The sequence below is a fragment of the Cibotium barometz genome, chromosome 23 (genome assembly GCF_041138505.1).
Source record: "Cibotium barometz isolate CiBa-2024 chromosome 23, ASM4113850v1, whole genome shotgun sequence".
NCBI classification, from domain to species: domain Eukaryota; kingdom Viridiplantae; phylum Streptophyta; class Polypodiopsida; order Cyatheales; family Cibotiaceae; genus Cibotium; species Cibotium barometz.
Window position 1 is genome coordinate 25,146,550 of NC_141068.1, and position 12,429 is coordinate 25,158,978.

Below are 12,429 nucleotides of genomic sequence, written 5' to 3' on the forward strand. Positions count from 1 at the left end.
AAAATCTGGTTGGGAAATTAGGTTTGTGTAAAAGAGCTATTAAAATCTCGATAAGTAAATTGTAATATTTGATGAACAATTTTTTTTAAGGTTTTGGAGGTCAGTCCATTGTAGCCCGCCGGTGAGGGCCTTCAAAGGAGAGCTTTGGCTTGGATGCACTTCTAAAGCTAAAGTGAGAATACACTTACAACTTCTTCCAGGGAAGCAGGTTCCTAGGTCAAGGGTCCTCAAGTGAGAAGTGCTATGTTTTCAAGATTTCCACCATTAGACCCGCTTCAGGGTTGGATTTGGTGAATCGAATGCGACAGACCGGCGGCTCTAGTTACCTACAACATGCGTGGATACAGTTCGACCACACCCGATGAACATCAGATTGGGTGACCTTGGCTTGCCACGTATATGATCCAAGGTAGCAAATTACCAATGTAAAGTATTTATGTGGTTAGAGCAAGCTAACTGTACAACCTCTTAAATGACTATCATTTTCACGCAGCATGTAGGATCTTCTCACCATTGCGACATGTGAAATGAAAGAGGAGGATATGGAGGCCCAATGTCTATTTTGGAAATGCATTAATGAAGTGATGGCCAACCATGGTTGTGAGAGGGTAGATTTTTATGGTTACATGGCAAACGAGGCTCAGGCAAACTGGAATGCAGTTCAATGGTGGAAAAAACATCTTGACAGATAGGGGGGGCTCTTGCATATTTCATTGGGTGCAGGGCATGGTTTCCCACACGACAAGGCATGTGTGTATTATGTCTCAAGGAGAGCACAAAGCAATGTGTGAGAAGTGGCACATGGCTGAGAAGTGGCACATGGCTCCTACTAGTGAAGTTGTAAATATAGAGGCTCGATTGATACGTAAATGGTGGCGCAATGGTCATGTGATGGATAGGAATTTGTTAGCAAAATGGACTCTTGATTGAGCTGGTGGGAGGTGCGCATAGCACATTGGGATTCATTCACACATAGCAAATTGGGGTTCATTCATGACAATGATAGAGAGAAGTAATGATGGTCCAAATAACCCAATAACAAACCTAGCAGAAAGCAAGCATGCCAGTTGGTTGGTAGGGGAAGGATGTAGACGCAAGATTTCTCTTTACGATGCATGTACTACCGATATGGTGAGTGCAATTTTTCAAAGCACAAATGGAGTCTCTTACACTCAAGGCAAGCACATAGGGAGAGGCCCAAGCTTGGAGAAACTAAAAGGACGGTGCTCTGCAAGCCTTGCCCAAGTGGTCCGAACAATTAATCAGGCAACTGAAGGAACACCCATGTATAGGGCGCCTACCCTCTCTAATAACAAAGAAAGTGCATGTTAAAAGAGACTATCAAGGGTGATAATTGATATTGATGATGAGGCCACGCATCGACAAAAGTACAACACACATGTAAGAGACCGCAAGTATTCTAGGAGGCCACGGAAGATCAATTTCAAAGAACATGATACAAGCAGTACTCCAGAAAGAATTGCAGAAGTCACAAAGGGAAATGTCATTGAGCGCAAGGTGAAGGAAGCAATGTGTGCGATCCAAAGGACATGTATTGGCAGCAAGGTCACATGCAACGGAACGCCTTGTGGGGGTAAGAGGTGTGGACAACACATAGTTGGATCTGCTAAGGGTGTGCCTGTACCTTCCTTTGAAGGCTATCTGCTGCAAGCACCCTAATGGTCTCATTAGACAATGGATGTGGTTCTGCCCTGGCCACGTTCTTCATTGCTATATTATGGATATAACAACATAGACCCAAAGCCCAATCCACCACCCAAGATATGGCCAGTTGATGCAGGAATGAACCTCACAGACGAGGAGGTATATTCATTGTGGGAGGGTGGATACCAGGTGGAGAGAAAGAATGCAGAAGGTGTTATGCCCACCCCATCACGTAGCAATGAGGCTTCAAGGTTCTTTACAATTGCAACTTCAAAAGATCCGCCATATGGGTCCACTACTAACATATAGGCTAGTGGCTTAAGCACGCAAAATGGCATAAGAGTCAAGTACTGCACATCGATATATCAGAGAAAGAAGCCAAGAAAATAAAGGCCGCTTTGAAAATGAAAGCTATGGTGGTAGAAGAAGTGCAGAGAGTGGAGCACAAGTATGAAGATTTCAAGATCAAATCGCACAAGGATAATACACACGTGGGAAAATATGATGTGCATGTGAAAGACAAAACGTCTTGTACTTGTCTAGATTTTGCGGATAGAGACGCCAAGAAGAAGCCGTACCTTCAATGCAAGCACTTGTACCTCATTTATTTACGTGTGCTAGGCTTAAGCCAGAGTGAGAATATGCTTATCTACCAACCTATCCCTATCTGACCTTGAGCTTTGCAATGCCTTGTCTCGTAGGAGAACGTACCCTAATTTAGACATTTGAATGCAAGGATAATCAGTTGACCTTTGGTATTTTGGGATCTGTGTAACCTTTGTGGATGTCACCTCATTGTTCGAGGTTCTATTGTGCAATGTCTATCTCCTTCAAATACATACTCACTCTTTCCCAAACAAGTTCAAAACATGCATTTTGGGATCTATGTAACCTTTGTGGATGTCACCTCATTGTTCTAGGTTCTATTGTGATGTCTATCTCCTTCAAATACATACTCATTGTTCTAGGTTCTATTGTGCAATGTCTATCTCCTTCAAATACATACTCACTCTTTCCCAAACAAGTTCAAAAGATGCATTTTTTATTATAGTGACAAAATTAGAGGAAAGATACCTTTATTAAAAAAGATAAATAGTGACAAAATTCAAGGAAAGATACCTTTATTAATAACATTAAAAAAGAGAAATATAGTTTTTTATTTTGAGTGTTGAAAAAGGAAGAGTGCACCTCTCCCACTACTGCTATGAATATAGAGGTAAGCTCCAAAGCAATTTGTTATACACCATTGCCACACCAAGCCTTGTTAGTAAAAAAAGCACCCTAAACCCTCCTTCTTTTTGTTTGTAATGGCCTCATCAAATGTTAGCATTAAAGTTGTTGCTACGCGTATCCATAGGGGGGCAACCAATGTGGAGGTCAAGCAGAAGACAACAGATGGTGCACAAGCATGGAAAGGTCTCACATCCTTTCCACTTCCTGGAAATGATGATGCTATTTCTTAAGTTAAGGACAAAGTGGTGGGCTTAATTGCAATTTGGCGAGTCCATGGTTTTATTGATGAATCATCTGAGCGTGTCTTGCTAGAGGAAGTACGGAAGGGTACAAACACCATTCTCTTACTTTGTGCCTACACCCCGGAGAACAAGCAAGGCCCATAGTAGTAAAGATGATGGTTTTCAGATTTCAGTATTTGGGAGGTGTACGTGAATGAACATGGTTTTATTTTCAGTTTGAACCAATAACCCCAATGAAGAGGATGTGATGTTGACATGTGTTTATGTGTTCACTCCCTCCGAAGTAATTATGTCATGTTGTTCTCTCCCACTTCCTTTGCCCCTCTCTCTTCATGGAGGGGGGTTTTGGATTTCTCTAATTGGAAGTTTTACATGAATAAACTTGGTTTTATTTTCAGTTCAAACCAATAACCTCAATTGTAGAGGATGTGTTGTTGACATATTTTTCTTTGTTCACTCCCTCTCAAATAATTATGTCATGTTGCTCTCTCCAACTTACTTTGGCCCTCTCTGTCTTCAAGGAGGGGGGTATCTTTTTGGAATCTACTCGCCCAATTTCCAAAAAATGCTCACTCGAAAATGCTCGCAAAAAAACCCCTTATCCCACATTGATGTACAAGCCTAAGGGTGTACCTCCTCATATAAAAGGGGGCCATTTCAAGAAATGAAATCATATCACTTGCACATATCTTAAGCCTCTTTATGAGTACCTACTTGTACATACTCATCATCATGAGTAAACTTAGATTACATCCACCTTAGATTAATCACATCAATCATGTTTAATTAGTATAGGATTAGTCTTGTTTAGGTAGACGTTTTTCTAGTAGGAGAGCTTGATCCACGATTCTCAAAATGGCATCAGAGCTAAGGTGAGGCTGTCCATTAGCTTAGTTTTCATTTCAATAGCAAGGTTATTAGGGTTACCCTCTTGTCTAGTTAGGGTTTCTCAATTTGTTTCCTTTCATTTCTCTACACTTAGAGTTCCGTTAGTGATCCTTGTGGTTCAAACCATACTTTGGTTTATCTTCATTTCATAGTGGCAACACAGAAACCTAACAAGAGTACAACACATCAAAGTAAGCTCAGCTTAATCTAGCCATAAGTATATTCAAAACTCAAGAGATGAAGTAATGCTTGTGTAGAGATAAAGCAAATTAGCAAGGTGGAGCTGCTAAGTAGCAACAAACGTAGACTCTAGCACTTGCTTGTTTAATCAAGAGAAACAGCTTGGTGTTTTTGGCAAAGCGCGCACAACAAGTGCAAGTGAATGAGCAGCAATGAAAAAGCATTCTAGTGAGAAGTATCAAAATCAAGAGGTGGTGCCAACCTCATACAACACATGTGCAGCAAGCGAAGTAGACTGCACATGCATTTGCAACAACAATAGACCAAGAGAAGCTTGCAGGCAACCGTGGCTATAAAATAGCAGCAGTAGTAGTAGCGCAAGACCTGAGGGGTCATAGTAGTGCACTATTCACTCGAGAGAGGGAAGGATGACCTCATAAGAGCAAAAGAAAGCAAATCACACACACGATCGCCATGAGTAGAGAGAAGAAGTAGTTCGCGATGGGCAAGAAATCAGCATGGCCGTTGCTTTAAGATAAGGTTGTAATTATTAAAAAAAACCTTGTGGGTGAAAATTCAAGTGTGAAATGTCTTTTGTAAGGGGTATTCATATACATATCATTAAAATAGCTTTAAGAACCTTAGATTGGGCATCACATGAACCTTTATGGGCATCCTCACACCAATATCATTTGCAGCAAATACTTCCGCAACATCATCAAAAAAAGTCCACAAATGAATGTAAGCAATGATTATCAACAAAATATTTTCAATAAAAAATTTCTAAGCTGTCAATATGAGCAAGCACATGTGATGCATGAGACCAAGGAAGAATTTATCTCTCTAAATGAGTGGATACCTTGCCTCGACAATGAGTCAAAAATCATTGTAAAGAGCGGCCAAATGAGCACGCTAGTGTGTATGAAAATGAAGAGTAAATATATTGTAAAAACGATGCAACCAAATGAGTATGCAAGCGTAGGTGTGCACAAGCAAAGACCAAAGAGCCGACAAGAAGAAGGAAACATCATCGACAAGAAGAACAAGATGTGGAGTCAAGGTCATAGCAACCAAAAGTCTACCACGACATACATTGACATCAACATGAGCAACATGAGCAACAAGAAGCTACCACAACTATCCTATATGTGGAATCAAGGTCATAGCAACCAAAAGGCTACCACATCATTGATGGTACCATGAGCAATAAGAAGCTACCACCACTACCCTACCTATCTGTTGTAAAAGAAGGGTCACCATATGAGTAGACACCCATCTTATCATTTCATCTTGTTCGACCATATGAGAAACAAGAAGCTACCACCACTACCCTAAGCATTTGTTGTAAAAGAGGGGTCACCGTATGAGTAGACACCCCCATCTTATCATTTCATCTTATTTGTTGTGTGTATCTAACTAACCACCCACCTGAGAGTAGCCAATTGAGCACCTAGGGGAGGTAATGATTGTTGGTAACCCTACTTTTAGAAGAGACATCTAGACCTCAAAGATAGGTCAAGTCTTTATCAAGGGGGAGACCTCACTCTTAGAGATGACCTCTAGGCCTCAAAGATAGGTCAAGTCACCATTAAGGGTGGGTGAACATATGTTGTAAAACCTTGCATCCGACCACCTTCCAAAGATCTTGCACCAAGGGGGGTGTTGAGAAATGTGGTGCCAAAGAGCACAAGGATGAGGTAGGGAGTGAGCTGAGTAAGCTAAGAAAGTGTAAAGCCTAGCATGAAGCCACATAAGTAAAGGGATTTATCCCACATTGATGTACAAGCCCAAGGGTGTACCTCCTCATATAAAAGGGCACCATTTCAAACAATGAAATCATATCACTTGCACACATCTTAAGCCTCTTTCTGAGTACAAGTCTTAACCTTGTAACCTAATTATGCTTGAGTCGATTGCACATACTCATCATCATGAGTAAACTTACACTAAATCCACCTTAGATTAATCACATGAATCATGTTTGATTAGTATAGGATTAGTCTTGTTTAGGTAGATGTTTTTCTATTAGGAGAGCTTGATCCATGATTCTCAACAAGAGCAAGATGATGGGCACATGCACTACCAACAAGTAGTATATCCCACTTGTGTGTGCAGTGATTATTTTGAGATAATAATCACAACATGACCATCTCGCGCCTGGTTTTACATGTGTAAACCTCTTGCATATTTTATGTCATTGATGTCTTAGATTATGTCAGAGGGATTCCCTAAACTCCATGAGAGACATGTATAGGCTAAATGTCTCCTTTTATTCTACTTATCGGATGTGATTATCTTAAGATACTCACATATATAGATTTCAACTATTTTCTAAGCTTTTCATCATTCGCAGAGTAGCCTTTGATTGGTGTCCGTGGCCTAAATATCACTCACCCTCTATCTTTAAGGGTATAACATAAGAGCTATTTGAGTTCATTATTTAAAGTTACAATTCTTCCTCTGCCTACTTTATGAAGTTGTTGTCTATATCCATACTTGATTATGGGTGTTCTACTGGCATCTAATTCTAAGTTTTCCACCTCTATTATTTTCTCATTACCTTTGGCTTTTGTGGACAAAACAATTATAGGTGTGGCACCTTTACATGCTTGCTTTCTTACTTCTTTTGTCTCCACTAGGCTTAGTTATCCATTTGGCACTAGGAATTTCTTTCTCTAGATCATATGAGGTTTTGGAGGCTTTGACATTAGTTGCTCTCATAAGTACGATTTCTTCTTAGGCTACCAATGCTACCAACCTGTTTTGCTAAAGGTGTTTCTTTAGTCTTCTCCTCTTGGCACTTTTGTTTCCTTCTAGGGAGAGTGACACGTTATGCAGCTAATGTAGCTTTTATCACCTAGTAAGTTTGACATGTGGGATCCATATCTAAGTGATATCTTGATAACATTGTTATGAAACTAATGTAGCATTTGGCACCCAAAAAGTGTAACATGTGGGATGATATTTCTTTCTAAACTATGACTTTGTAGAATGGGGAAGTCGATGATGATTTTTCTTAGTTCCACTAATTTTAATTTCTTTATTGAGTTTGTTTGGGTACCTACAGCTCTTGTACTCGTACATAATGGAGACATAGCGTGACTTGTACCCACAGCTCTTGATTTGTTTATTGAGTTTGTTTGGGTACCCATAGCTCTTGTACTCCTATATAGTGTGACTTGTACCCATAGATCTTGATTTGTTTATTGAGTTTGTTTGGGTACCCATAGCTCTTGTACTCCTTCATAGTGTGACCTCAATAATTTTTTAGGGAACCCATTATTACATCCTAGATGATTACATCATCCTGCCATTATAGGGTCCCATCAACCTTACTTTTTGTATCTCTATTTTACTTATGTTGTCCCTGTTCCTATTGCTTAGTTTTGTTGAGAATCCTAATATTATGGGATTAATCATGGTGGAGTGAATAGATTAATCATGGTTGAGTAAATAGATTAAGCATGATAACTAAGGTGGGTTGAACCACACCAAGGACTCCATGGCTAGAGAGAGAGAGAGAGAGAGAGAGAGAGAGTAGCAGGTTCAAGATTGAATTTAGGGGGTTTGTTAACCTATTGAAGAACATTGATGTCCCTTGTCAATTTTAGGGCAAGCTATGTTGGTTTTGACTATGGGGGTTTGTCAACCTATTGGAGAACATTGATGTCCCTTGAGATTGCTCTCCCATAAGGCCACCTACTATTTTTAGCTAGACATGGAAATATAGCTAGCATGGGGCACCTGCAATGCTTAAAACCTAAATATGGCATATATTAAGGTCAAACTTGGTACAAGGCTAGGTTAACTAACAGTCATCACTCCCAAAAAGGTAAAATTTATAAAGAGAAAATGGGGAGAGATTTGGAGCTGGTGGAAAACCAGCCTCCCTTGTCCGTTTCTTGGTCCTAGGGCGATCAGGTGCTCAAGCACTCCAATCCAGGATATGAGTTAATGAATGGGTGCACCAATGTCATGCACCTAGTTAACCACCAAATATGGGGTTGACACTACCCATGAATCCACACTATTTATACATTACCATGCCTTGAAAATAGTAGGAGGCTTTGTGAGAGAGAAGTATCAAGTGCCAGGAGGGATATCAATTATACTGACTAGCCTACCAAGTTTGGTGCCAATATGACCCCCAAAATAGACAAGAGCAAGAACCTTCCACATTTAAGTGTTCTCTGTAGTATCTGCAATTGCCATACCTCATCATTTTCTACTGATGCAGATGTGCTCTCTCTTGGTTGCCTTTTATAGCTACATAGCTATCATTCACTGTAGTGCCTACAGCTTCTACCTTGGGATTTGATGCTACTTAAGCATATTTTTGATGATCTATAAATAGCTTTTTCTTGCCATTATGCTACCTTATAGGTGATGCGCCCATGTCTTATACTTGTCCTACTACTTGTTCTACCTCATGCTGTTCCTTTGATATGCTATTAATGCAACCTCTTTTGACCGCCATCCTCTTGCGCTCTACTATACTTGCCCAATCTTCTTGGATTGACATCATGAGTACCTTTTCTCTAGTATCTTCATATAATATCTCTCAAAATGCAATACTAATGATAATGATCATGATTAAATTTTCTTGATAAAATGAAAATAATGCTCACAATTTACATACATATGTGTGAAAGTTTGGGTGTATAAAACCCTCTAGTTGTTCCATAAACACTTCTTCTTGCAACTCTCCATTCAAAAATACATTCTTAACATCCATTGGATGTAATTCCCAACCTTTCGATGTAGCCAATGGAATCATAGATATTACTGTAGCCATTTTAGCCAATGGGCTAAATGTCTCATCATAATCAAAACCATGTGTTTGTGCATAACCTTTAGGCAACCAGCTTTTACTTATATCTTTCCACCGATCCATCTAACTTGCACTTGATTTTGTAAAACCATTTACATCCAATCACATTCTTTCCTCTTGGTAACTCAACCAAATTCCATGTATCATTATGTGCCAAAGTATCCATCTCTTCATCCACTACTTTGTCCCATGCTTCTTTGCCAATAGCCTCATAAAAACAAGAAGGTTCCACATGCTTAACCATAGACATCATATATACATAATGCATAGCATGCCCACTGTATGTGAATCTCCGTACTGGATATCTCACCCTTTATGACATCCTTAATGGTTGTGGGTCACTACGAGCTCCTTGAACTCTAGCATGTGGTAGTACATACCTATCATTCCTTAAATCTAGAGTTCTTAACACTGGGATTCCCAACTCATCATCAAGATTCTCTGAACTAGATGAGTCATAACTTGCATTCCAAATGCCAATTCCTTCAAAAAAAATCACCCTTGTCTAATGCGCTACTCCTAGTGCTCACCTCATGTCTCAATCTTCCTAACCATGGAGTCACATTATCACTCCATTCTTTCTCTCAGCAACCCCATTTTGCTGAGGAGTATACCTGCATGTGAGCTGCCATCTAATACCATATTCTCTCAAGAACCCATCAAATGCATAAGGTATACTCACCACCACCATCTATTTTCAAACATTTGATCCAATGACCATATTTCTTTTCCACAAGTGCTTTGAACTCTTTAAACTTGCCCAATTCTTCACTCTTCTCTATCAAGAAGTAAATCCATGTCATCTTGTTGAAATCATCAATAAATGTAATGTAGTACCTACTCCCATTTATTGATTGGGTTTGAGTGGGACCCCAAATGTCACTCACTATACACAACCTCAAGTGGTCTCCTACTCATTTGACTATCTATGGGAAATGGCAACCTTTCTTGTTTCCCAAATTGCATGCATCACAAACATGTGTGCTCCTATCATACTTGAATCTTTCTAAACCACCAATAATTCCCTTTGTTTGCATAGATTTCATCTTTTGTATGTTTACATGTCCAATCCACTTGTGCTAAAAATCAATGTCTCTCACTATCCCACGAAAACATAGCTGACTTCAATTACGATATGCTTACATCTAGCTTAAATAATCTCCCTTCTTTTTAACCTTGGCAATAAATTTGCAGCCATGCTTAAAGTCCTCAATAAAGCATGCATGCCCATTGAATCTTACCTGCAATCCTTGTTCTACCATTTTTCCAACAAATGCCAAAGTTTTTGTAAATAATAGATGGCACATAATACAACACTCCAGACATGGTTTTCACTCTACTATCATGCATCCTCAATGATACACTAGCAACATGTCTAAAAGGATGCTGCGTATCATCACAACATATCCCTACATTTAAGTAGGCATCATGTTATCAAACCACTCTCTATGGCATGTCATGTGGTTTAATGCACCTAAATCCATATATCATCTTTCATCACTCTCTTTACGTGGCATCATAATTCCCATCACATGATTCATGGTGGTAAACAAATGATCTGTATGTCCCTCATTGCTAAATGATGCATAGTTACCATGCTGCATTCTACCACCACGAAGATCATTCTGCTTTTTGTAGCAATCTCTAGCCATATGTCCAAGTTTATCACAATAATGACACTCAATGCCATGCATATTCTACTATTATGGTTGCCAATGAATGAGATCCAGATCTCCCTCTAGCAAGAGGGTAAAAACCTCTACCACCATGTGTACCAAATGATGATTATGAATCTTGTTGTTGTTGTGGCCTATCATACCACGTCCACCTATATGTCCTCTTGAACTAGATCTCCCCCTGCCTCTAGCACCTCTCTGAGTGTAAAATGCATGGTCCCTTGCATGCCCATGGGTACTAATGATGTACCTAAAGCGATTTTAGTTTCCTCCATAATAAGCAAAGAGACCAACTCATCAAGTTATTTCATGTCACACTATGTACTATCTTTTTTTTCAACTACATCTTCCTTAGTTGAGTAGTTGTATCATACAACTTCACCAATGTATCCCATGTAACTTTGGGATTTATGTAACCTACATATGGTATAACATTTTATATATCCCACAAACCAAGAATTAATGCAGCACTTTGAATGCTCCTTCCATCCAGTTCCTATGTGTTGTGAGTTGAGCTAGAGTTGCATTAATGACTAGAACCCTTGGCTCTATCTCCTAACCTATCACCAAATTCCAAAGCCCATTTCCTTTCAAGAAATTCGTCATGCGATACGTCCAAATCTGGAAGTTGTTTCTATCAAGATTTTCCTTAACAATCCTATATGGACCATCACTCATCTTGTTATGCTTAATGTTCACTAAGTACTACACCAACCAATTAACTCAAGCACTCATACATACATGTGATTGATTACTAATGCTATCCACACATCCCATAATTTTTATGGCACAAAACATAATTTTCTCAAGCTAAAACACACTTGGCACTTACAAATTCTGAGAAATACATTCAAAACAATCCTCCACTTTCTAGAACACCTTAGAAATGTATACAACTAACACTCGCATCAATCTGTAGGAAAAATCTGGTGAATAGGCTTACATGAACTTCACAAATCCCATCATTTATAGACATAACTAGTGTCCAATTGTATCAGCTTCCATATGCATCAATGCATCTCAAACCCCATCCACCTTTGACCAATAAAACCCAAACATGTTATTTTTGACTAATACCTTGCTAATCTCAGTTGGTTAGCACTAATCCCATTCTCTATAGAGACAAAACAATACTCCAAATCTTGCCATTATTATTACTATGGATATCTCCAGCTCATAGGCACCTTCTACTTGCTTTATGCACATTAAGGTTAGCTAGTAATTGGCCACCTTGGTGATCAAATCAGCTCATTAAAGCTTGTGCACAATTTATAGTCCTCTACAGAAGTCTGTGTTGGCTGCCATAGTGTCATTTTTTATAGCTGTAGGCAGCCCACCACAAGCTTGATGATGTTTGATAGGTGTAATCAGCTCTTCTAAGCTATGTGATTGTATAGTCCCTCTACTAGAGATTAGTGCTAACATTCAGGCTGCCGGTTGTTTGTCTTTGTTGATGTAGAGGCACGACTTGCTTGCTAGCCTCAAAGAAGAGTATTTAGGGCTTCCAAGGTGTGTCCATAATGGCACCAATGCAACACTCTCTACTATCAATTTCATGCATACATAGCTATGGTAGTATTACCCTCTTTTGTTGAGCTCCTAATTTACAAGTTTCTCTTCCCACAAGTGACTGGTTTGTTGCTAGAATCTCAGATCTCAGTCCTTAATTAGTTGCTAATGAGATATGCATCCCAAAATCAAGTTCACAATGCCA